We start from the raw sequence: 17,813 nt of genomic DNA on the forward strand, positions 1-17,813 counted from the left end.
TTCCAGTGCCCTGGCAGTACAAAGGTTGCATTTGCTTAGCCTGTTCTGAACTGGAATTGTGGGAGTAGTGAATGTAAGCACGTGTTCATCTTTTGACCTGTGCTGATACACTGAAAGAATGGTTGGTAACTGGCATAAGGAGATTCAGGAGTGGCTGAAATCAAGGCAGCCAAGGACAACAATTTCACTCCAAAGGCAGATAAAATTGATAAAACTCATATGTTAAATAACTTCCTACTGAGTCTCTACCTTGGTAATTTAAAAATGTCTCCTGGGAGAAATAGAAAATATTAATTTTCTGGGTTTCATCTGGAATTCTAGAATGTATATTTTCTACCCTCGTGTAGTTTTTTCGTAACAAGAAAGGTCTTTCTTCTCTTTTGGGAGCGAATGTGTTCAGTACAAAAAGCAATTATTTTTTAGTTTATTTATAAGTTTATCGATTTTTCCAGTGTTGCTGTGAGTTATTAATACACTGTCTGAAAGATTTAATTTTTTTCCCCAGTGATCAGCATTCAGTGTAACTGTCTGGAATTGTATCTGTATTTAATTTTGTGCCATTATGATATTGGTTTACTGTATTTTCTTTACGAAGCAGACACTCAGCACCTAACTCATAATGCAGGGTGTAGCTTTACAACCAGATGATATTTATTACTCTGGTAAGCTATTTGAGAAAAGAACCCCAGACTCTAACTTGCATGACATATTCTCATGTAAATTCCTAAAGAGGAAACTGGCTGAATTAACAGGTATGAAAAAGTATTGCTCTCTTCACCAAAGTTTGCCCAAAGACTGGGAAGCAGCTGAATTACTGGATAATATTAATATCTTGGTTTTACTGTGAAACAGATGTATGCTGCCAGATCTTTTTCCTGTGGGGAAAAAAAGAACACATAACAGCAACAATCACACTGCCCCTCCCTCTGCCCCAAACTTAGCATTTTATATATGTTAGATATAAATAAACTGTGATTTTTTTTAAACTTCAGCTAGCAACTTTGTCATCAATTCTTGTGAGATGAGAATCAGGCTTTGTATTTAATAAGAGATTCACTGTTATTTAATTACATGAATGTGGTCAGAAAACAGCCTTTCTGACCAGAAAGTGGAAATAGGATTGTGATGTTGAATATATGGTTTTGTTGCAAGCAGTGTTTTTTCTATTAACGCTGTTGACCCTGAGCCCTGATTTTATAGACACATAACTTGGTTGCTAAAAATAGGAAAATAGGCTTATGTATGTAATTTATTTTAAAATGTTTTGGTCCTTTTTTTATGGAAGAGAGAGAGATATTTGGAGAGGGGGAAATATGGATCACGGTATTTGTAACAAAGGCAAAATGTTTACTAATGCTAGTTGCTTTTGTAGACTTTTAGTTTCCAAATAAATTTGAAAAGTGGCTAGTTTGTAGCATTGGACTTATTTTATTGTTCTGTCATTCCTGGCAGTGTTTAGAGCACGATCATTCCAAATTTCAAGAGGAAGAAAGAGAATTACTGCCAGTGATTGCCATCTTACCGCCTCTGCAAACCTGGGTGAGTATGCTTGCTCCATGAAGAGTCTATGTATGAGGAACTACCTTTGGCATGTAGAGTGTTCTTCTAGTAGAGACGTGCTGCATGGCAGCTATAATAATAGCCTGAAAACTGTTGTCTCAATGGTCTTGTTTCCCTGTTCTTTTTCTTCCATGCCAGCATCACCACTGTTGGAGCTCCCTAGAGCACAGCTGCAGCATGACCCACAGTGTCTCTGCCTCCAGTGTTCATTGTTGCCCCTCCATGGTAGAACTCAGAATCTGTTAATCAGTTTGAGGTGCCTCAGCAAAGCTGGCATACCTCCTAAAATCTGGCCATACAACTAAGCCTATGCCTTTCCATATGAATGGCTCCTTCAAAGCCAGTAGGACCGCTCAGAGAGGCTAAAGCTCAGCATGTGGGTCAGCATTGTTAGTGTATATCTTCCCCTTTCGGAAATGGCTATGCGGATTTGTGTTTTGAAATGCTCTGAAAGAGAAGCCCCTCCCACACTAGAGCCACGAAAATATTCCAGATAGCAAAGACAGCAGAACATGTCAGTCATGCTACCCTTGCACTACCCAGACATCTGTGAAAATTTCATGCTTGTGTGAGCAGATTCTGCAAAGGGCTGAATTTGGCTGTATATCTTTGAGGGAATACTTCCATTTTCCCTGCTGTGCCTGCCTGTTATACGCTTTTAATTGTCCTTGGTATTTGGGGGAAAAATAAAAGGCACAAATTAAATAAAATGTGTAAACAACAGGAGAGGGCAGGCTTAAACTGACAAAAAGCAAAAAAATCAGACCAGCTGTAAACCTGGAAATGCTGTTCCCAACTCCTAGCGTGTGCAGGAAATGCAGCACATAGGGCACATATGGCACCTGGAGCCAGGTCTCTTTGTTGCACCTTGGCATAGGAGAGCAGGAACAAAGCAGGGGTGCAGATTTTAACCCTCAGGTGCCTGGTGTCTGGTAAGGATCAGCTTAAGCCTGTTCTTGTACTTGGCTTCCCATTCACAAATATGTGATGTTAATAATAGAATCATTACTGAATGATCTCTTTTGTACTTAAACATGGATAGCAGTACATTTTTATTGGTTAAAACCTTTCAGTATAATTCTTTCTAGTCTGTAAGAAATACATATGGATGTAATAGTATCCTTTCTTATAGAAAACTTGAATTTTATTATAATGACACTTCATTTATGATGCTCCTTGCAAAAGCTGTTTCTGATATTATGCTTTTAAGTGAGCTTCTCAGTGTTCCTTACAATCATTAATGAATCAGACTTTAGATAAAGACAGTGTAGGTATGGCAGCATATCATTATACAGGGGAGTAGAGTGAAGCATGAGGATGTAAATATTTACTACATCTTGTATGATGTTGAGGAAAAGATAGCTCTAAGAGTAGGATGATGTTTTTTACTGTTCATTGTGTACTTATCATAAAAAAAAAAAATCTTTGAAAAATTCAAACCTTTCCTAACTTCTGCTTAACATTGGCAAAAATGTTTGTCTGGAAAAAAACTAAAGCAAAATGAAAAAAAATCAGAACATCTGATATTAAGTATTCATTCTGTTTGTTTGTTTTGTTTTGTTTTCTTAAAAAGATTTCTTCTTTTTTTTTTTGTGATTTTGGTTTTTTGTTTGGATGGTTAGTTTGGTTTTAGGCTTATTTTTTGGTATGGCATTTTTTAATTTATTTGGAAAAAATAATATAAAAATCTTCAGAAGGATAGAAAAATACCTGCAGATTGATGCCAATCCATGGGATATTTTTATACAAGACATCCTCCCCAAAACCCCAAAAGCTGCTACATCTGCCTCCTTTCCTACTCTAGAAATTTGTTTCATTTGTTCTACTACAGATCACTGTGATACCACTAAGTATGCACTCTGAATGTTATAGTAATGCACATGCATCTCTGGTCAGTTTGTCTGTCAAGACATATGTTTTTCTGTATTTCATGCACTTCTAGAACAAAATGGGTATTAATTCACAGGTTATTATACATCAAGCATTGTAGAGCAAAACAATTGTTACTCTTTTTGTTTTTCAGGGGCATCATCACTATCACAGGCTGATATTGCACAGCTATATGATTAACTGGAATCTTATTTTGAAATAGAGAAGTGCAAGATTTCAAACTTACAGGTATAATTGTATGTATTTTTAGAAATTGAAATGAGCTTATGCAGAAATATTCAAAATAGACCTTGAAGGAGGAACCAAAAATGTCCAGCGAAGTGTATACATTAAGAAGTTTTAAGAACATGTTTTGTATTTAAAAGACAACAATTCCTTGGAACCCTAGAAAAGGGAGCAGCTCTTACCCAGTGGGACTTTGCTTCTGCACTGGCATTTTCCGTTTAATGAAATTTCTGAAATATAATGGTGTAATCACTTTAATTTTTATGTCTATAATCACTTTAATTTTTATGTCTATACACAATTAAATACAGTTTTATGTCTTACATTTTTTTAAAAGAAGTGGACTAGGAATATAGTGTAGCCCATGCTGCATTAACTGTCAGAAAAATAATATGTATATTCAGTTGAGACAAGGAAAGCCAGAAAGTTTTGGCTGTAATTAGCAGTTTTTGGGGAGGAGGACTCTACTTTTGAAATCAGCTTGTTTGCAGTAGTTGAAATTTGATTACTCAAAATTATCACATTATCATATTGTTGCTACAGTCTGTTTTCAAAAACATAGCTTTGGTACAGTGAAACTGATTTCAAAGTTACCAGGAAAGAAGAACATTTAACTATAAGCATGTGAATCAAGCTATCTCTCCCTGCGTAGTGTGATGTCAACAGCCACAAGTTCTTCTGAGCTGGACAGAATGCTTCAGCACGAAAGCTTCACAGCTGTTTTAGTCCTTCCTTTTCCTGAGCTTATATATGCTGTGACAATATGGGGGGTTTGGATCAAAGCTGAATTGCATTTGATTGCCCTGAAGCAGAGAACAGAAGAACTTGCATCTTGAAATTAGACACAGTTGGATTTTCAGTGAAGGTGTTTCAGTGAAGACTTAAATTCTTGAATCTGACCCTAACTGCTGTGGTCTCACTTTTGTGTCTGCACTGAGTTTGTTACCTGGTGCCAAGTGATCTTCTCTTCATCAGGATAAAGTCACTACATTATCAATTTTGCATTCTGTAGCATTTACCTTTTCGCATTTATTACAAGAAGATTTACATTTTGTAAATGTGTTGGCGACTGCTTGAATTACAAAAGTGAGCTCTGAGTTTTGATATCTTAATGGAAAAAAAGGAAGTAAATGACAAATGAATTCTTGAAATTTCCTGCCTGAAATCTCAGTGAGAGTGGGGGGAAAAGTTCTCAGAGAAGCCACTCTCTGAAGAGGGCAAATGGGGGACAGATGTGTGACTTCAAATACCTGCAAATTCCTGAGTGCTCTAGTTTTTATATGACAGAAGGTACAAGAAGTAGGTTGCCACGTTAATGCTATTTTACAAATAGCATTTACTAAAGTGAAAATATTGTAGCCAGCCTAAACTGTTTACTAAGTGGGTAGTTATTTTTTGTTTATCTCAATCTGCATCTGTTAGCACACATGCTTATTTTTTGGGTAAAAAAACCAAAGACATCTTCCAGTGTTAGAGAGACATGAATGAAGCCACTGACAGTGACTGAAGGCACTGCTGCTGAAGTAGCCAAAATTAAACATTTTATTTATGAAAGAGGATAGAAGAACCTTTGATGTCTCAAACTCTTCTGCTGTTCCCTAAAGCTTTTCACACCAGCTACTTATCTCAACTGGAGAAAACAGCAATTGGGAGTCAGAGAGGAAAAGTGTTCAGTGAAGAAATTCAGTGATGAGAGAAGAGTTTCATTGGTGTTGGAAGGCAAACACAGAAAAGTAAACACAGCCCAATGGATTACAACAGGTTAGTAAATACAAATGCTGTAACATTTCCATAGAGCTCTTTCTGTAGAAGCAACTGTTATATGCAATATATTGTGTTGTTTTATTATTTTCATCACCTTTTTCTAAGTTATATGCCTTTCTTCATTTTTAGTGTGCTTTACTCACAAAAGTTGTTTGAAGTTACTGAATAATAACACTGGTAGACATTAAAGTTTCAGAAAAATGTGGAAAAGAGGTGTTACAATTTAGGTAAATCAATCATTATCAAGGTGTTTTGGGATTTGCTGGTTTGGCTTCTCATGTGCTAAGTCTCCTGTAATGTGTTACAGTTGTGAAACATATTCCTACCTCTCACAACAGTGCTGAGAACCGAGACACCTCTGCCCCCACTGAACTTTACAGGAGGGAGAGAAAGGCCCATTATTAGCTTTTGTGAAGTGCAGTGAGGTACTGATGAAATGATCTATATCACTCTGAATTGCTTTTGTTCATTACACACGGAGTGGTCCCTGAGCAGAGGAGAGGGAACATAAATGAAGTATTTATTTAATATCAAGGTGCTAAAATCTAGGCAGCACATTGTAAGTAAAAAAAAAAAAAGGCATTTGGGAATTGACATGCTAACATTTGTTCCTTTCAGCTTGTCTTTTTTAACTTTCTGTTGTTTCTTTTTATCCATGCAAAATTGTCAAAATGTAAACACCTCTCTATTGACAAGACACACTAATGTCAGTAGTAGTAAAAGAAGTGTTGGCATGAAGGCTAAACTAAAATGGAGAAGGATTTCTGAACTATTCTAAATTATTTTTTTTTCTGACTATTCATAGCTGTGGGCTGACAGATAAATTCTACTCATTTGCAGACAGCAACTTCTTAGTTCTTCTGCAGAGAAGTTGAGAGGAGAGGGTCGTATTTTGCTATCTACTCTCTCTGTATTTGAAGTATTTAATTGTAAGTCTCTTGTTTGAGACTTCCATAAAATGGAGAAAACCAGAATTGTTCCCCAAATAAAAGGATTGTGCAGTTTTCTAGCATTGCCCTACTTGCCAAATTTCTTGTGACTATCGCTGTATAAGATGATATACAAAGATGAATGAAGGAGGTGAGGGTAAAACATTTATAACCCAAATAATACCAGCACACTTACTTCCACCTATACCAGACTCTGTCATGCATTAATAACATCTCCTTGTAAAAAGTAGATCCAGACTTCTGTTCTGACACAGTTAACTTGCAGGACTGGTAAGTTGACTGGGGTGTCAGTGTAGCTAACGTACATATATGCATACTGGTTTTATATATGATGAGAAGTACAGTGCTTATTTTTGCTTTTTCTGAAAGATAAAAAGAAATCTTTTTTATTTATTTCTATTTTCTCTTAGCAACAAAATCTTAATTTGATTTTCTCAGTATGGTTAGCTTATATGTGAGACTTTAGGCACTCCTGTACTTTCACTATGTCTTTTTATTCTAGTGAAAAAAGTACTCATTTTAGTAAGGCCACTTACGATACTTGATCATATGTGAATTGACAGAACAACCTACGTCCTATTCCAATTCCTTTTATTCTGTAGATTTTTGCCAATGCAACTTGCAGTAATTTCTATGAAGCTGTCACAATCTGTTCTATCAAAATTACTTACAGATCGTGTTGTTCAGGGATCGTTGAGATGATAGATTGCTATGGTCTCTCCTGTTAATGTGTGCTTAGGGAGTCCTTCATTTACACAATAGACTTATTCAATTTTTGGTGAAATGTGATTATTACTCTTGCACGGAAGACACATGCTCGATCTAGATATGGCTTGGTTATTAAAGAAATTGTATAAAAATAGGATGTCCCTCCACAAAACTCTGCTTTTAACCTTACAAACTAATTGCCTTTACCTTGCCATTTGAAGGACTGACAATTTTGCATAGCACTGGACTGTTAGTTAGGGCTGGCAAGAAGTCCAGCTGCAACAGAGGCAGATTGAAGCATTACTGATGGCTCAGGGTGACTCGAAATCATGAAAAGCTCACTGGGAATTGTAATCCTCTTTTCACCAGCTCAGCTGTGCTCATTATATTCCTGGCTAGGTGGCAGAAGTGTGGTTAGAATGGTCCATTACTGGTTGTGGAGCTGTGTATGAGAAGATTTTAATATTTGAAGGTACCAGGCAGCTTGGACAACTGTAGTCTAAATCTAACCGGTTTTATCCGTAACATTCTTATTCAGCCCTTTCTAATGAGAATGGTGATGACTTTTAAAAGTTTTTCTTACTCAAGTGCTCCTTTAATGTAGTTATCTTGGTTAGAATCCCATTTCTTAGTAAGTCATCTGTACTGTAACTGAGTAGTGGTGGTCTGAAGATCTAAAACTGAGGTAGGAAAATAGAGGAAAAATTCTAAGTATAATCCTGCCAGTGTTTGTTTCTGTTGCATTTCTTCTATTAAGACTGTCATGGCAGTAGGCTTATACCTGCTTAAGTACAAGTATAAGGTTGACCCTCTGCTTGAGTCAGGAGCCTCCTAGACTATGAGCATGTGAGAGAATATGAACTGAGGAATGCAGGGAGATCCTGGGAGCTGCTTTTTTCATAAGCTCAACAACTGGTATCTGCACTGCTCACTGCACCTTGTGCAGTATCTGTTATTTCAGCTTTTGTATTCTCACTTGTACTTTTAGCTTCAACTGGGCATGTGAAACCACATACCTTGGAGAAAGAAACTAAATAAATGGATTGTATCATTCAATTTCAGGGGATTTATCCACCCTATCTTGTAATTTTTACTTACATGAATAATCTTTGTTTACACGTTCTTAATTTGAATGGGATTACTTGCATTAGTGATAATGTGAGTAGCAGGTACAGGATTAGTTCCTGTATTTGTCAGTGGTGTCAAAAGCAACAGAATATACAATAATTTGGTTACATTTTCAATTATAATCTGAAATTAAAGAGCTTTATTTTGGAGCTGTTGCTCTGAATAGCAAGTATTGATACTTGTAATTGAATTCTGAGATAGAACTTTCCATACATTTGTAATGCAGAAAGCTCTCTCATTATATGAAATTCACTTGGCAGATGAATGGTCACCACTTAGTAGCAACATTAAATCCTGCCTTTCAAGAGTCAAAAGGACTGGAATCTGCTTCTAAGGTAAAATATTTAATCTATTTCATATCTCAAAATTCTATAGTCTGAAATTACTAGGTTGAGAAACATTTTGATAAATATTTGAGTACATGCTGTGATTAATTTGTATTAGAATTGTACTTTGAACTAGTGTAATTCATGTTGGTAGGACACCTGATGAGGTGGTCCTGAAAAATGCTCCAGGAAAGCCTACAATGAAAATTTGAGCAATTTTCAGGACTCAGAGGTAAAATTTGATATAGTGTAAATAAGGGTGGCAGAATGAAAATAAATTATGCTGCAGCTAGCCTGTTTTCCACAGCTACAGGTTTGGGGGATTAACTCTTTTTTTTTTCTATTTTTTGCATTGCATTTGCATTAATTTAAAAAAAAAATATTTATATTTAGTTTGTGCGTAGCTTTTACCCTTCTTGTAATTAAACTGAAAATGTTGGGAAATCAGTAATTTTAGCAAATATTCTTTTTTCAGTGCCCAAGACTTTTATGGCTGGATAAATGCTATCAACTTTTATATAAAGCTTTCTTCCACATGGAAGGGATGTCTCCTCAGTAAAGAAAAAGTAGGGAAAGAAAATCTGAAAAATATGGACAAATTAGATATATCTCCTTAGCCCAAACTAAAATCAAGTTATTAGCATTAATAACTGAAAATATGTTTACAATACAGCCTTGCAGTATTTTAAAGACCAGATGTATATCATACCAGACTTAGGAGAAGAAGTTTGTATTATCATACCATATCATGTGTAATGGAGAAGAGAGAGAACAAAGGAAGAACTGTGCGAGAAAAACAGAAAACATGGGAAAAAATGGACATTGTACTATGGCAGAGGAAGAAAGCAGACAGTTGATAGGATATCAACTGGCTGAGGAACATGGGAAGCATGTAGTCTCTCTGCTGAAGAAGGGTGATGCTGATGAAAGTAGTTGGTGCAGGGAGAAGTTAACTCTTCACAGCATGGATTTTTTTTATTAAGCAGATATGTTCAGCAAAATAACTCACTAGTCCCATAAAAAGTATTACAGTAAAACATAGGACTTTCCCTGACATGAATGTTGTAGATTTGAGTTCTCTCTAATTCACTAAGATTTCAAACCTGTGTTAGAAAGTTTCAGAAGAAATAGAGGGCCATTACCTGTTACATTCCTTTTAGTTTTACAGGATGCAGGTGCTTATGACCCTTATAAAATGTCCACCAAAGAAAAATGGAGAAAACCTCTCTTCTCAAAAGCTACTACTTAGAAATGGTCTTCCAGAGAAACAAGCCAACAAATAAAGAGTTGTTGATAAAAATATCTTGGAAACATTAAAAAAAAGACAAGATTTTGCAATGGATATGAAGAATGATAAAGTTAAATGTCACCAAACAAAGTTCACTGACTGTTCATATCCATGCAACTGTTGAATAGAAGCATGTTATTTTATGCCTATGGTGAGACTGGGACACAATTTCAGACTCTAGAGGAAAGCCAAAGTTAATTAAAAACAAATTAGAAGACTGTACTTTACTCGGTAGAGATACACAATAGATTGTATTGCCAAATGAAGGCATTTTAAAGCTTTTTAGACCTAGGAAAAAAATCATCTTTCAAAGAAATTCAGAAACAAGTCAATGTAACTGTTACAGCAGGGATTAAATTTAGATGCCCCATGAAAAGGTCCAGTTTTTATGGATGCTCTATTATCAGAACCAGTGAAGAGACATGAAAAATCAAGACATGAAGTTCTAACAAACAGTAAATGGACAATATGCAAACCAGTTGAATTATGAATTGCTTATAGGTAACATACATGTTTACTGTGACATTTTATTTAAAAATTTAACTGCAAAATTAAAGTGGCTTTATGCCTTAAATAGCATATTTATGAGCAGTATTTTACAGTTGGTCATAATTGGTGATTTAATATACGGGCTATCGTTGCAGCTGTGTAGCAATTCAGATGAACAATTTGATGTCATTGAGAGATTGCATAAGCTTTCTAAACTAATGAAGTTGCACGTGAAAGTAAAAGATAATGCTCTGAATACAAAGCAAAAGAAGCTACAAAAAACCCCAGAACAGCAGAAGAACACAGGTAAAGGTTTTGAATAGATGCCAAGTACTAGAAGGTACAACAGAGATAAATAAAATACACAGTAAAGATGCAATATAATAAAACACTGTAATTTGGGCTGTCAGCATGAGTGTAGTGAGTTCAGAATAGAAGAAGTGAGTTAGTTTTTATGGGATATTTAACCACAAACTGCCAGAAACTGAGACTGCTGCTGGTAATACATATTCAAATACAGCAAATGTGTCATTGGGAAAAATTATATAAAATCACACTATGAACTTTTTGGTTGTATCTCTTGAATTTGTCCACAAGACATCTGCAATTTGCCTTTTGCAGAGAAGACAGCTGAAGAAGTGGTAGCTTCAGTGCCATTTCCCACAGTATCATGGGAATAATTATAAATATGGGAATAATAAATAAATATAATGGCAAGGGCTTGGAACTAGATGATCCATAAGACCCCTTCCAACCCAGGCCATTCCATGATTCTGTGGTAGTAAGAAGATTTATTTTGGACATGAACAAACTGAGACAGATTCAACAGTTAAGAATTCACAACAGTTTACAACAGTTAAGAATTTCTGGGAATATCTCCTGTCACATATTTTTCCAAGTGTTGTTAACTGAAAGGTACAACCAGATCAGAAGAAAAAGAATTTTTCTTCTCTCAGCCCATCAGGACCTCTGAAATTATTTGGGTATGTGGAGAAACTATGACAGATGTCTGTCCTGTGCTTTAGGAAGCTGTTTTCCTGTATTCTGCCAGAATGGTTTCCTTGGAGCTTCGTACCACTGTGTATTGGGTTTGTCCGGCCAGGTTTTGGTAGCGGGAGGGCTACAGGGGTGGCTTCTGTGAGAAGCTGCCAGAAGCTTCCCCCATGTCTGGCCAGCTCCAGGATGGACCTGCCACTGGCAAAGGCCAAGCCCATCAGGAATGACAGTAACACCTCTATGATAACGTATTTAAGAAGGAAAAAGAAAGAAAAGTTATTGTGCAGATGAAAATTGCAACCAGAGAAGAGCAGAGTGAGAACATGTGAACAACTCTGTGGACACCGAGGTCAGTGGAGGAGGGGGAGGAGGTGCTCCAGATGCTGGAGCTGAGGTTCCCCTACAGCCCATGGTGCAGACCATGGTGAGGCAGCTGTGCCCCTGCAGCCCATGGAGGACCACCAGGGTGCAGAGACCCACCTCGGAGGAGGTGAATGCCCAAAGGAGGCTGTGACCTTGTGGAAGGCCCATGCTGGAGCAGGGTCCTGGCATGGACCTGCTGACCCATGGGGAGAGGAGCCTACGCTGGAGCAGGTTTTCCTGGTAGGACCTGTGGCCCTGTGGGGGACCCACACAGGAGCAGTCTGCCTTAAGGGCTGCACCCCACAAAAAAGCGACCCACGTCAGCAGTTTGTGAAGAACTGTTGCCTGTGGGATGGACTCATGTTGGAGAAGTTCGTGAAGGACTGTCTCCTGTGGGAGGGACCCCATGGGAAGCAGGGAAAGGACTCCTCTCCCTGAGCAGTGGCAGGACCAACCTGTGATGAACTGACCGTAACCCCCATTCCTTGTCTCCCTGCACCACTGGGAGGGAGGAGGTAGAACTTGGGGAAAAGGGAGAGGTGAGGGGAAGGTGTTCTTAAGATTTATTTTACTTCTCATTCTCCTGCTCTGATTTTGTTAGTAATAAATTTAAATAATGTCCCCACTTTGAGTCTGTTTTGTCCATGACAGTAATCAGTAAGTGATCCCTCCTGGTCCTTATCTCAACTCATGTTATATGATAACTCTTTGTTATATTTTCTCTCCTCTGTCCAGTTGCAGAGGGGAGTGCTGGAGCAGGTTGGTGGGTACCTGGTGTCCAGCCAGGGTCAACTCACTACACATTGGCTTTTTAACCCATTGTCATGGCTTAAGAGCTACAGAGGATAATATCTAAAGAAGCATCCATTCCTGGCAAATGCTGCTTGCAAGGCTGCAGTACTGTCTTACAATTCTACTTCAGAGTGCTTTCTCATATTTAGTGATTGCTATTTCAGTGTCCTGTGCTTTGAAAATGGTTAAATGCAAGTTAGAGGGTTTTGCCATCCTGCCCCAAGTACTTCAAAGCTTCTTAAAAAGTATTTTGGGGTTGGTTGTCTGGTCTGATTTCCAGTAGCACAAGATATGGGTCTTTCACATCGCTGTTCCAGCCACCATTCTTAACTGTCTCTCAGAACCACTTTCAAATAGAACAAAGATAAAGTTTATTTTAATAATTAATTATAGAAATATAGCATTTTGCTATCTATTTTTATACATATATAAAGTTAAATCTTCTTTTGTGATAATTTTGTTTCTATTCATTCTGAAGCTACCTAGATTTTTCCATTATTAAATTAGTTAGTTGCCATCATGCAGTTCTTAATAATCTCTTCCTCAATGCCATTACTATTCACACAAAATGGTAATCTTGCATATGAAGAGGCAATAAAGGTAACTGTAAACCAGGATTCTATGTACATTTCTTAATGCAATTCCTAGTTTATTTCCAAGCCAAAACCAACAAGAAAAGTAACTAATTAGCAGATTATTCTGCTATTTTAAGAGAATAACTTCTGGAAAAAATGCAGGGTTTAGAATAAAATGTTTTAGAATAAAATTGCCATTCTTTATTTATTGTTCAATAAATTTTCTGCAAATTTGTAGATATTTAGTAATCTACTGAAAAAGTTTGCCACCAGTTATAGCTTTAATCCCAAGTTTTCTCTTGTTCTGACGATATTTGATGAGGAAATTACCTGCTACAAGGAGATGTTTGAAAATCAAAGACAGTAAGTAGTGAAAATCTCCCCTCTTTTATTAATTTTAATCATTATTTTTAAAATTATTAATTTACCTAAAATATATTATTTATTAAATTCATTAACCTAATATAGCTTAATAATTAGTATCATTCATTATCAGTTTTTTGACTAGAGAGAAATATTTTATTTGACATAAGTTTGACATAATTTTAAGTCATTATTTAGGCATCTTCCATTATTTTATATGTTCTTTACAATTTTATATGCAGTTTCAGAAATATAATAATTTTCTTTGCCTGTTTTCTGGGTATTACCTACTGATTTCTCTCTTACCATTAGACACGTGCTATATTTTCATAGGAGCTTAGTTCCAAGGACTTCTTTGTTTTCTTCTGTGCTGTGTTTTTAGTAGTACACGTACTTGTGTACCTATTGTACAATAACAAGAAGAGCAAAATTTTTTTTTTGTCGATTTTCACACCTTGGTGATAGAAATTAAAATTTTTTCTCCTTGAAAGAAACATTAAGATGCTTAAAACAGTGTCTTCATTTTCAAGCCTGCAATTACTAAGGTATAAGAGATGAAATTTAGTATGTTCTCTGTTTCTAAAGTAATAACTCTCTTTCTAAAGTAATTAGAAAGAAAGGAAACATATTTCCACACATACTGAAATTACTTAAATGACTAGGGAGACAGCTGAACAGAAGTCAAAATAAACCTGTAGAGGATTTTTGCTGATCTTCTCAAAATGCTGCCATGGCTTTTGGAACACTGCTCATTTTCATGCATTGTCAGGTTTGGCACTTCTGGCTTTGAAACAAAACCAAAATTAGAATTATTGAAAAACCATGAGACAAGCAGTTTTTCAAAGTATTTCTAGCTTGATTACAAGCAGATTTCATTGCAATTTAATGATTTAGTTCATCCTGAGATTTACTGTACCATTCAGAGGATTTATATTTTGCCAATCCTTCTGGGAAAAATGCAGGCTTTGGAAGGAAAATATTTTTAAATTCTCTCTTTACAGATCAAGTTTGTAATGATATCTGTTGCCTGTGTGGAAATGAGACATTCAGGATTATGAAAGATCTCTTCTCCCTGCATTAGGATTTGAAGAAGGAGATACTATAAAAAGGAACTTGACAGTATAGCAATAGTAGCAGGAAACTGGCAGATTTTTAAAAAGCAGATGCTCTTGTGAACCGAAACACAAGTTCTAGAGGCTGCTGAAACGTTCATGAGAAATTTAAAAATACTTGAAATCTGAACACTTTCTCATCTTATTTCATTGAAATTCAAATTATGTTAAACTTCCAGTTTAAAATGAGCATGCAGATGCTTAGAATTCTTTTTTTTTTTCTTCACAACCAAATTACCTTCTGATGAAATTCAGTGAAAGCAAACCACTTAAACTTTAGACAAAAATTTAACAGGCCATATCCAGTTCTTTTGAATTCCAGTGGAAAATAATTACAGTAGAGATTGCATAGATGTACAAGAAAGCTGATGTAGCCAGTGACATTTTGGTTCTATTTCCTGTCTCTAAAAGCTCAGATCTGCACATCCTTATATAAGCAGTTAAAGGTATACTTTGACATGCATGACAAATATGGAAACGTGCTCATAAAGTTCCCAGAGGATGCTTTTTCATTTTTATAATCTGTTCTAAGTATCCTCCTCACTGATTTTTTTTCCTCCTGATTTCTCTAATTTCTGTAGGGATTATGTGGAAGAGGAGGAAAATTTCTGCACAAAGTGTGAAGAAATTTGTCTTCTTTAAGAAAAATATAAAGAAAGAGCAATTGGTTGTCTTGGCAGTTACAGCAGAAATTAGATTTCACAATGCTCTTAAAATAAGGGTCCAAATCTGCATGGTGACAAACCACATGAGATCTGATAAATCTCTCCTCTTCATGAGATTCATTCAGATGGATGTTTCACAGAGGGGCAAATGAAAGCATCTCTATGAAGCACCTGAGACTCCTCTGTCACCCAGTGTGACTTGTCCCAGGAAGTACCCTTGGGTATTTGCCTAGAGACAGAGATTGTGAATCTGAAGCTGATACCTCTTTAGTCACTGAGAGTGGATTTGAGATTTTATGTGCTGCTTATACAATGGTAAAACTGGGACTATCACCATAAATATTTCTGTTTGTTTAAGTTAAAGAATGGATGTGATACACTTTATGAAAACACACCAGTGACTGCAGGCAGTTTAAAATGGTCTTATGAGTTACAAGAGGCTTCTCAGGCATGGAACACATTTTCAGCACATCAATTCTCTGTAAGTATTGCTGTAAAACATTGTACAACAGGGCTTAAAACACTTCAGGCACTTTCTGAAGTTATAGCCACATTGTGCACTTAGAAATGACATTGAGATGAAATCTCTTTTGTCTCTGTAGAGTTTTGCAGATAGGGGAAACAAATCGTGTTTTGCAAAAATATGAATATTGGAATAAATGTATTAATATAATGAAGAAATGGACCTCTGCTAGACACAGGATCTATACCTTCTCTGTGCCTCAGACCTTGGTGTAATAATTCTCTAGAATTTGGATGGTATGAAGTAATTTTAGTCAGAAGGTTACACAGTAGATAATTTCACTGCATGACATTAAGAATTTCTTTTAATTGTTTTAGCAATTATTTTGTTTTACGGTAAAATTCTTTTTCCTTCTAGAGAGAAACGTAAGTTGTGTATCTGTTTTCATGAATTTTTACTTCAGTGTGCAAAAAAGTGTAACAGGATTGTGTATTTGTATTATACATGTTCCCTGAGAAGCATTAGAGGTTTAAAATAAGAGAAATTACATTTAAATTTCGTATTTCATATTTATATTGTACATGAGATCTAAATGAAGAGACTAGAACTGCAGGACACAGACGGCAAAGACTTGTAGCTCTTGCTTTCAGGAGGCTGCTATAAATTCTACTTCAGTAAATTCTGTAGTCATGATGAGGTAACTTGAGATAGCTTTTTACTTGATGTCTGATTGCCCTTTTCTGAATAACAAAATCTTTTGTGATTCTGTAGCTTTCTGCTATTTCTCCAAGGGGTGTAATATCTTGAGATTTTACAACATCCTTCTAACACCAAGCAGTTGCACTGCTTTCATATTGCAAGGGACACACTAGGTAAATAAAGAAGATTCTTATGGACAGATGCATGTGAATATAAAAGCATACTCAAAAATCGACATAACCATAATAAACTACACTAAACTAAAACCAAACTGTTTTCAACTATTTTTTGCAATTATCTTGTCTGTGGGATGGTTGTTAGTCTGTTTGTAGTTAATCATACATTGTAGTCTTATTGAGTGTGTGTTTACTTTTCTTTGAATACAAAAGGGTGACCTCTAATGCATTAATTTATTAAATGCACGGACAGAACCAGCTCCTCCCATCAGGAAATGTATGGAATCAAGCATAAGTGGTTTACGAGACTAGTAAAGGATGATGAAAGTTCTCTTACTAGGCTATGTAGAATGCTTTTCAGGGGCTGAAATAAAATCCAGTGTTGATTTTAGTCCAGTTCTCAGAGATATATTTTGACAAAACTACTGTCATTACTGGGTAAATACTGTTTGGAAGAATTGGCCTCCCTTGTAGAAACAAAGAAAAAAAATACCTAATGGGACTTCTTCCTGCTGATGGAAATGGCATCTCAGGAACTGGGCAGACACATATTGGACTTCTCTGTAAATGTTAGCATGAACCTTTTCAATCAAAGTTATGATGTTAGATTGATTTTAGTTAAAATAGTTCTAGTTTGCACATGGACAGCTAGTAAGATACTTTCCAAGGCTCTAAACATATTGTTATATAATGAGAACAAGCTGACATCATCCAGTTTTGAAACAGGGTAATGTTCTCACTGAGAATTTTACCAGTTTGGCTGCACTGTCTGTGAACTAAAACCTGAGTATTTCACACAAAAACTATAACAGAAAGACAAAGGAGGAGCTGCAGTAAGAGAAACCTGTCCTGCTTTTGTCTAGTCATGCATCTCATGGAGAGCCAGAAATGTTCAGTGTTATAATCTATCCTGGCACTTTTTGTATACATTGAAAGCTCTACTAATGTACAAATAGGATGCAGAAGAAGGTTGAATCCATTGAGAACTTGGCAGATATTTTTAAAACTAGGAGTCTGAGCATATTTGATTTTCATTCTTTTCTCCCAATGAAAAGACCAATGGTTTATTGCAGCATAACAGGTAAACTTGAGTTTGGTACAGAACAGACTGAACAAAGAAGGAAGAAATCTGTTTAGAAATATTTCTGATAACCTTAGAAAGAATAAGAGTTTCTCTTACTCTCCTTATACTGCACATTTAACTGTAATTACAAAGCTGTGCCAGAGGCTGTGAAAGACCATGCTGCATGGAGAGTTTTGACAAACAATTGATGCTGCTTC

The 17,813-nt window shown here is 36.2% G+C and overlaps 1 long non-coding RNA gene across 1 annotated transcript; it reads left to right on the forward strand.

Moving 5' to 3' along the window:
* The first annotated feature begins 1,449 nt into the window (after positions 1-1,449).
* Positions 1,450-15,192, forward strand: LOC116789817. Its single transcript, XR_004358161.1, has 6 exons — positions 1,450-1,539; positions 3,584-3,686; positions 5,280-5,436; positions 8,486-8,560; positions 13,293-13,417; positions 15,111-15,192. It is a non-coding gene; the product is annotated as an uncharacterized LOC116789817 (long non-coding RNA).
* Positions 15,193-17,813: the final 2,621 nt, after the last annotated feature.

Source organism: Chiroxiphia lanceolata, chromosome 7, assembly GCF_009829145.1.
Source record: "Chiroxiphia lanceolata isolate bChiLan1 chromosome 7, bChiLan1.pri, whole genome shotgun sequence".
Lineage (NCBI taxonomy): Eukaryota > Metazoa > Chordata > Aves > Passeriformes > Pipridae > Chiroxiphia > Chiroxiphia lanceolata.